Source organism: Benincasa hispida, chromosome 11, assembly GCF_027475165.1.
Source record: "Benincasa hispida cultivar pf3 chromosome 11, pf3_genome.v1.1, whole genome shotgun sequence".
Classification (NCBI taxonomy): domain Eukaryota; kingdom Viridiplantae; phylum Streptophyta; class Magnoliopsida; order Cucurbitales; family Cucurbitaceae; genus Benincasa; species Benincasa hispida.
The window spans coordinates 16,316,440-16,326,921 of record NC_143488.1 but is presented as its reverse complement, the minus strand read 5'-3'; positions in this window follow the sequence as shown (position 1 = coordinate 16,326,921).

Sequence of the window (10,482 nt, the reverse complement as noted above, 5' to 3'; positions counted from 1 at the left end):
ATCTCATAAAATTAAAATGCTAAATACCAAATATCTATGATATTTATTGTAAACTAAAAATATATATATATCATAACAATTTTAAAAGAAAAATATTAAAAAATCACAAATTAATCAATACAAAGTAATCAAACTTTAAACAAAGAGGAATATATATATAAAATTCGGGTGGGGTTGGGTCAACCCAATTTTTTTTTAGCCAATCCACAACCCAACCCAACCCAATAAAAATAAAAAAAATTCAACCCAACCCAACCCAAAAAAAAAACTAACTCAATCCAACCCTTACATTTTGGGTTGGGTAGTCCGAGTTGTTTGGGTTGTCGGGTTATTTGAACACCTCTACTTAGTATGTTGTGTTGGAGCAATTGGAACATATACTGCACATCCAAAAATTCTCAAATGGGAAATATTTGGTTCATGATCATAAGCTAATTGTAATGACGAGTACTTATGATAAGATACTGACCTAAAACGTACAAGTGACACTGCATGCAAAATAGCATGTCCCAAGCTTAGCTCTCATAAGCAATGGTCTAACAATGAACTGCAAACATTTTATGAACATGAGCTATAGGATATTCAACACTTATCCTAATTGACATACAATTTAATTATCAAAAGCTTGCGATGTAAATTCACTAGCATTATCAAGACGAATTGTATTAATTGTATAATCAGGAAATTGTGCTTTTAACTTAATTATTTGAGCAAGTAATCTTGCAAATGCAAGATTTCGATTTGATAATAAGCACACGTGCAACTATCTATTACATGCATCTATTAATACCATAAAATATCTAAATAGTCCACTTGGTGGGTTAATAGGTCCATATATATCATCATGAATTTTTTCTAAAATTGTAGGTAGTTCAGTCCCTACTTTAATTGATTATGGTCTAATAAATAATTTTCCTTGAGAGCAAACATCACATGATATTTCATTAAATTGAATAATCTTCTGGCTTTTCAATGGATGTCGATTTGAATTCTCAATAATTCTTCTCATCATTATAGACCTTAGATGACCTAATCTGTCATTCCAAATTGTAAACATGCCTTGATTCATGAATTTCAAGTTCATTGTTGCATATGTTTCAATTACTCATATATGAGTACAATATAATCTAGAAGATAAAACAGACAACTTTTCCAGTATACGTTTTTCATATGAGACAATAGATATGATATAAGGATACTTCATATTATTCTTTCTATCAATCTCAATATGATAACCATTGCAACATATATCTTTAAAATTAAGTAGATTTCTCTTTGATTGACTAGAGAACAATGCATTGTCAATTGTAAATTTTGCTCCTCTAGGCAAAATAATATTTGTTTTTCCAAACCCTTCAATTAGGTTTGCAGAACCTGATTTTATATTAACTTTTACTTCTAGCATTGTCAATTTAGAAAAATATTTTTTGCTTGTAAGTATTGTATGTGTAGTTGCACTGTTTGTCGGACATAGATCCTCTTTACTCATTTTTTAATCACCCAACATATGAAAACAATCTAGGTTCCTTTATTAAAAAAAAAAATAATTACAATAAGAAAAACAACATTTGGCAAAGGTTAACATCTATTAAGAGGGGAAAAAAAATGGAGATGAATGGAAAAAAAAAAAGCAATGTTAAGTCTAGATATTTTCATAGTTAAAGGAAACACTTGATGTTCCATTAATTCATCCGATTTTCTCTTCAGGAGATTCATAGAAGTCTGCCACATCCAAATTTATCATATGGGATGGGTCAATATGTCATTATCTTGGTATGCAAAATTTGCTTCCACATTTCTCTTTTTCCTTCAGGGATGCTTGGTAGAGATTAATTAAGTGTTGACGTACGACAGGTATGTGACTAATGCCCAGTCAATCTGCATCAAAAGCATTTATTTTCAATACTTTTTGGACTCTTATCTTGTGAAGCTTTTCTTTTGTGATCATAATTTTATGTGGTTCTTTTGAAATTTGAATGATTAGAGCGACCACCACGAAAATAATAATTATTTCTTCCTCTGCCACGATCACGACCTCGACCATGACCACGGTTATTAAAATTCACTTTAGCAAAATTGTTATTCTAGTTGATCAAGATTCATGATTTTTCATCCACGATTATTAAAATTTACAACATTCACTTCAAGGAATGTTGTTGCTCTAGTTGGCTGAGATTCATATATATTTTTTAATCAATAACTCGTTATTTCATTCAGGCACAAAAAGACAACAAATGACTGCAAAATATTTTTAAAATATTTCTCTCGATATTGCTACTGTAGGAGCATATCCGGAATATAGAAAAATGTCTTATTAACATGTTGATTTAAATTTTTTTAGCCACAAGTGCATCCATTTACGACGAGCTTTAGGAAGATTTTTTTTTCTTTTTCTGATGAATACATTTTTATGACATCCAAGTGTATTTTGACATCAAATACTAATGACAAATAATTATTACCATTAATAGCAAATGCTACAAATTCTAATTTTATAATATTTTTCATAGTAACACTATTAAAAAATATATTATATTTATATTAGAAATTTAATATATACCAAATATGTAAAACAACATTTAATTTATTAATTATAACAAAGAGAGAAAAACCGACATACCTTTAGGACCTATCTTTGTGGGGGAAATATACCTTGGAAATGAAAGAAGCTCATGTTGATAATGTGTTGTGAAATTGAGGAGCACAACGACGCACAACAAGAACACAGATATGGAGAAAATATAATATAATAATAATATATAATAAAATGAATAAATATTAAAATAAGTATAATATAGTATATAAATATATAAAATAAATAAATAAATAAAGTAAATAAAATAACAAAACATAAATTTCTCCACTTTCTCCAATTTTTTTTTAATATATGTGTGTCTTTCAAAATCTATCAAATGCTAGTATTTATAGGTAATTTGGCAAGTAAGAAGGGGATTATATGGACACTAATAGTGTGTAATGTTGAGACACATGGACAACATATGAGGTAATGAATAAGTGACACATGGCTAATAGACACTAATAATGGATATCTACGTTACACTTAATTTAACATATTTATAATATTTTTATTGTTTTCTTTCTTGTTTTTCCTTTGTCTAAGTTAGCCATGGTTATAAAGATTTGAAAATTGGATTGTATACCAGTTTTCAAGGTTTCGCATCGAGAAATAGCAAAAGTTGAGAATCTTCATAATTATGGCAAACCATCTTTGAGGGTATTTTGAGAAGAAAAATATTTAGGTACATCTCGAGCATCACATATCTTGTCATATCTCACTAAATTGTCCAATCATAATTTGTCATGTGCTAATTTTATTTTTTCTTTTTTTGAAATATTTTAATATTTTTTAGATATAAATGATGAAAAGGGATGCACAGAGATAAAAGAGGTTCGAATTGCACCAAGTATTATCCTTTTGAGAATTCTAGGTGGAGAAGATCTTTTAGCATCACACATTGTAACCAAATCTCATTTTTTCTAAATCTTTAAATATTTATTATCCAATTTAAAATATATTATTTTCAATGTGATTATTAAAAATATCATGTTTTTATTTTATTTTATTTATATTGGTGAATTTACGAGTTAGTTCATACGCACCTTGACTAATCTCACGGGACAATCCGCTTGGTCCTACAACATTTTGGTGTCAAGAAAACTCAGGAAATTAATTCCTAAGTAGGTGGTCACAATTAGAGATGTCCAATTTTCCTATTCGGGGCCCATCTCGAACAGGATGGGGAATGGGGGAGGGAGTGAGGGAAAAATTGCTCGTGAGCTAAACGGGGACGAAGACGGGGTATGCATTACCCATCCTCGCCCCCACCCCGATTAGCTTTTACATATTTATTTAGTATAGTTATCTAATGTTATGTTGTTATTATTATTATATAAATATTACATTTAAATTTCAAATTTGATTATTTATTGGAAAAGATAATGAATATGTTTAAATTGAATATTTAAATTTAGATTATATATGTGAATAATTTGATTTATATTTATTTCTTTCTACTAAAAAATCAATTAAATTTTTTAGGCCAAAATTTGAGTAATTTATCTTTAAATTCAAATTGTCATGTAAAACTAACAATAATAAAAAATTTGGTGATAAAATTAATTATTTACTTAAAATTTGCTCACATTAGTGATTTAAATTAATTGACTTCCACGAGAATCTCCGTCCCGATCCCCGTGGTTAATTGACTTTTTACAAAAAAAAAAAAAAAAAAAAACGGAGAACCCAATCCCTGTGAATTCCCCGTGGGGAATGAAATGGGAAGCGAGGACGGGGATGGGGAATGGCATCCCCGACCCTGCCCCGCCCCGTGGACATCTATTGTCACAATTGATTGAACCCTTGACCTCTTAGTCATTTATTGAGACTATGTCTCATTTTTACCACTAGGTCAAACCATGATAGTCTTTTATCTAAAAAATTTATTGCAAATGTAATTTAGAAATTTTAAATAATTTCAACCCTAATCTACGACATAAACCAATGTCAATGACAGCAATAATGGTGATCTTGAATGACAATTCACCCAATAAAAACCAATGTCTCTCAAAGCCCATAAGACCTCTCTCTCCCAAGAGGCTGCAATCGTAATAAAAACCACCCATTGATGATGTTTATTTTCATTTGGAGACATAATCAAATATATATAATTACTAGAATGCCTTTTTTATATTTCTAGTTAATTAAAGTGTCATTGCTGAATAATATGATAAGAAATGAGACACTTTTTTTATTTATCCGAAAACTTGTTTTTATATACTTATCCAACCTAGTCCATAAATTATGCATATTAGAAAAATATTCTTCACGCAAATGTGTCAAAAAATGACAAAAAAAAAAAAAAAACGTATAGGAATGAAAATGTTTTCTTGTTTATTGTTTTTGAACCAACAAAGATAACAAATGTACTTATCATATGGATTTGGATATAGATATAGTTTATTGATATGGATTTGAGAATGAATTTAGAGAGATTTGGGATGAAAAATGCTAGCTTTTTATTTATGGATATTGATATAGATTTTTTACACTGAATATTGATACTGATAGCTTTTGATATTTATAGATATTGATTATTGATATGGATGCGATTCTAGAACCACAGTTTATTAGCCTTAGGTCAAACTTGTCATTAGTCGTTTATCCGGTTCTAAAGTGTTGTGTTGTGGAAGCCACTGCTTTGAAAGCAATTTCGGCACGACCTCGGTGCGAATTGCGTATGTCAGTTTGATGTGAATTCAACTATTGAACCATTGCATGTACGCAAAGAAGCAATTACAAGAAGCAAGACAAAGAAGATTCAAGAGGCTCTCATGCTACATCTTCAAAAGCTAGTTAATTCACAAGAATCGATAAATTATTGAGTCCAAATTTATATATAATGTTAGTTCAATAAATCAAGAAGAGAATGACATGAAGATGACACGAAAAAAAAAAGTCTTACAGTCTAGAAGATGGCATGGAGGTCAAAAAATTGCCTAGATTTTGTGAAAAAAATGTTGTCAAGTGTGTATTGCATGAGAAAACATGGCGTCAAACATTGTCAAACGTGAGAATTAAGCTTGTTGCCTTCTAGAGGAAATATTTAAGACAATTTGGAGACTGTCTACATTTTGGTTTTGCATTTTGACTTATTAATTAGTATGCAATTAAATTTTAAGTTCCTATGTCTTATTTTCTATAACTTGCAATTAATTGTGTTTGAATCACTTTTGAGTTCTTGGTCATATCTATAACCATTTGGACTTTAAAGTGGCTTGTAACGCTCTTGAAAATTCAAATTATCAATACTAAAAAACTTGTGTTTATTCAACCCTTTTGGTTTTTCCTTTTCTTTCAAATCTTGCTTTAGATTGGATCTTTAAATCAATTCATTAAATTAATCTTGATCAGGTTAATTCTGGAGTGAGTTGTCTTAGAATATAAGAGTGCCATCATAGATTCTAGGTTTGATCTAAGTTAGTTTTCTTTGTGAGTGTTTGCAAGGATCCTAAAATGACCTCTAGCTTTGCATTTAAGGAATATTGTGGGTGCTTATCACGGTTGCTCCCCAAGTTTAACACAACATCCACCTCAAATGTGCACTCGTCAGAGGAGGGTTGGAATCAAGAGAAAAACTCAGAACCAATAAGCAAAAGAAGAAGGTAGAAGATGTTTTCTGTCAATGGAGTTCCTAGATATGGTTTTTTAAGAGGAAGAAGAAATCATTTTCCAGATATGATATTATTGCACAATTAAAATTTCAAATCCAATTTAATTCCATAATATTTTAAAAATTTAGAACGGTTACCCGATCCCGAAGCCTTAACTACTATAACCACTTTTGTAAGTCTCCCTTGGACTTTTACTGTTTACATATTATGATATAAATATACTACAACTATTCGTTATGTATGGATGAAGAACTCTTATATTTATACCCTCTTTCCAACCCTTAAATTTCCTCTCAAGTGGGAACTTGCTATTGGCCATGAACCTTGATAAATGTGGGTCATTCTCAACGAAACTCTCCATACAAATACATCATTATGATTAAAGATAAGTAACTTATTTGCACTTCCTTATTTTCTAACTTAAGCATCGAAGTTTGTGTGTTAAAATCACATGGATTTGTAAACCTTTTTCTTTTGCAAGTCATGTTCTTCTTGATGGGATTGGTGTCCTAATTCTCCCGGAGTCTTATTGCTTTGTAAAGATACACATTGTTTAATGAATAAAATAACTGTTATTTATTCTGACATTTACTCATATTCAATAAACAAAGCTCCTTGGTTATCTTATGTGAACTCAAGCATGTATATGTGATATACAAGTGGATCATGCCTTAAGTGATAACCTAAATAGGTCTGTAGTATAAGGATTAAGGTGGGATACCTGATCCTGGTGATACTACGGATACGAGTCGCTTTATAGAGGTTAGAAAGTGTTGTAAACTACTACAGATGGTTGATCCTGACCATTAATGTGGAGACGTGCGAGCGGGAGTGTCCTATAAAAAGAGTTTGTATAAGATCTGGACCACGAGATAATTAGACTCTGTATATAACGCCGTTGATACTAGAGACTTCCATCTCACTTAAATGACCATAGGTGACACGACCTCAACTGAGTGTTTTGGGAACTCCTGCCTTTGAGGACGGTCCTTTGATTAGTATGGGTGAGAGTGGCTAGATTGCCAACTCAACATGCCTACTTTTTTTGGGGACTTGTCTGATCTGAGAGCTGTAAACTCAATTCACAAGATAGAATTCACTCCTTTCCCGAAGTAGGGATAAGTAGAAAGATTGCTCCCTTAAGGGCTGATTCTGGGACTTGAACATAGTGGCCACAACTTCTTTTTGGAAGAGAAGACTCAGTCATAGTAGGACTATCACTTATGTTCATTAGAGGAAACAATGGTACTTAAGGAGATGGATGTAACTATAGAGGCATAACGGTTACGAGCAATCTGTGAAGGGTTGTCGCACTGCTGATTGGTTAAGATGGACACATAATATATCTGTGGTAAGGAGAGTTCAGTTGTCAGCCTTAAGTGGAGTGTCTGGCAGTTAATGGATGGTGGATCCTGTGACTAAAGAGTTTAGTCAGTTATTCACGTACCGTTAGAGCTTCGAGCTACAAGTCCATGAGGTCCCCTTGGTAGCTCAATGGATTCAGTTGAGGATCAGTTCTTGGTGTTGATTTGAAATGTTCAAATTAACAAGAGGTATTTTGATTATACATGATATAATCGGTATGATGTATGAGATACATCTAGTGGAGGATTGATGTAAATGAGATTTACATTAAGTACCGTGGAATAGAAAAAGAACTATGGTTTGTATATTTCATGAGATGAAATATTAAAACTATAGATTATAAATATAGTATGATAAGTTGATTAAATATAGTATGATAAGTTGATTATCATTTATATTTATAATAATATTAATTATTGGATAATTAATTCTTTTTCTTTTAAATAACCATATGAGTGGGTGGTTATTGGATTCATGGTAACCATGAGTTTAAAAGGAAAGTGGTTTTCCTATTTTGAAATAAGATGATTTACAAACGTTGAAGTTTTCGTAAAAAGTTTTGAGATTTCTCTCTCGGTGAAAAAAGAAACTCATGTAGTCGTTAAGTAAATACGAATTTACTAAACAACGACTGGATGAGCTAATCGATCATATGGTATTTACTAAACGATCGCATAGTTTTGCTAGACGATCGCTTGCCCTAAGTAAACGATCGTGTAGTGTCTATAGGCGACAGACCAAGCTAAACGTTGAGCAAAACAATCGCATAGCTTATCTAAATGATTGGACATCGACATATACGATAGATCTTCGCCATCTCCGACTTGCCTAGTCATGTACGCGATCGGTGTTTCCTCTTTTGTCTGCCTCATACCAAGTTCGAACAGAGCCCACCCTCTGGACTCACATCGAGAATACCAAGGTCACCTTGTTGGTGGTGTCAGACTCAACTCGACACCGTCGAGTTTTTTTGGAGGCCGTTCGTGCTGTTGCTGAGGAGTTTGTGATCGAGGCGATCGTTGATGACGAACGCAAAGTGGTGTCGACGCAGGAAAAAAGCCCATTTCCATCCATAAGTCACCACAACAATGGGCTTCTTTCCTGCGTCGGCACCACTACTAGATCTCATCACCAGTGTTATGGTAGAACATGGGTGGGAACTTTCTGCCAATGTCCATCCATCGTTATTCCTACGGTAGTGAGAGCCTTCTACCACGGCCAGCTCCATGACACTGAAGATGCGGTGATCATCGAAGGGAGGGTAGTGTCGTTCAGCGCAAGGGACATCAATGAACTCTATCAGTTGAAGAACCTCCCGGAAGCACCGAGTAACAAGCTGATTGATGATCCTGAAGAAGAGCATATGGAGGATGCGCTGAAAGTATTAATGCAACGGGGCACCGAGTGGTCGGTGTCATTAACAGGCATAAGAACCCTTGCCTTCAACAGGCTGCTGCCAGAAGCACGACTTTGGGTTTATTTGGTGAAAAGGCGACTCATCCCAACAACGCATGACAAAAAATTTCAAGGGATCGAGTTATGGCCACATACCGCATAGCGCGCGACATTCTGATCAATGTGGGCCAGTTCATTGCGAAGCAGATTCGAGGTTTTGTTGGCCATGTGAGAGGTCAGTACTTCTTCCCATGGACAATTTCGAGCCTATGCCTCTTTGTGGGTGTTGGCATTGACGAAGAGCCCATGCCTGAATTTTACGACATCATCCACACAAACATCCTGAGAATGCTTCTCAAGGATTCATCGCATTGCCCCAAGCTTCCAACAAAACGTCCTTTCATTGATTTAAATATGCTGCAACCGCCAAAACCAAAGAAGCAGCGCCACAATGACAAAGGAAAGGAAATCGTCCAAGGAAGTTCACCGCAGAAGCAAACCAGTCTACCCTTGGACCCTTTGCCTTTAGTCATTCGCCCACCAAGCCCTCCAAATGAACCCCTTTCCCTTCTTCCCGAACAATTCACAAACCTTCTCCTTGCCCCCAACTCCAACCCTGCATCTCCAGCAACGTCCCCCCGCCATCCATCTCCACCCTACTTTGCACTGCCAACATCGCCGCTTGTTGATAACCCATATGGTTTGGGAGCAGGCCCTTCCGCTCAACCTCAAACTGATGCTGGTGAAATATCGATGGCGCAACCCACCACCGCATCCCTTGCTGCTGCCTTAGAAGATATGCGGGTCTTCTTATCTCAAGAGATCACCTTTTTCCACCATGCATTAACGGAGTTGCGAGACAGCAACGCAATGTTGCGACAGACGATGGTCAATATTCAACACAACATTTTTACCATTCGCCTGAATCAATAATAGATGGCCGAATGCAACGATGAGTACTTAAATTTCTTAACGACATATCTACATGGTCCCATGGTGCCTCCACATCTACAGCAACCTCTGCAATTTCAAGAAGCGCCACAAAGAGCTCTTCCGCAACATCCTCCTCACCAAGAGCCCCCGTCACAGCTCTAAATTTGAGGGTGTACCACCTTCTCCACAATTTTGCATTTTTCTTTTTGCGGCTATTCATTTTCTTTTTTATAGATAGCTATACCTTGTATTCTTTTGTACATGTTACAATTATGTGTAGCGATAATTATAATTCTTTATGTACTTAGACAAATTTTATACAACTGAGTAATCATTCTTTCCTTATGCGTTGGCCTCTTTACTTTTATCATCATTTGTCAATTTATTGCGGTAATTCTTTTCTTCTCTTTTGCGTTGTTTATTTGCACTGCCATGATGAGCAGTATGCGTAACCTTAGCGAAATTTCTTTATACATTGCATTTTCTGCCTAACACTTAGACAATTCATCGCAATAGCTCTACTTTACCTTATTTATTACAAGACTCTGCTTAAACCTTCTTTTCAAAATTTTGACTAAGTGTTTTATCTTTTCTGTC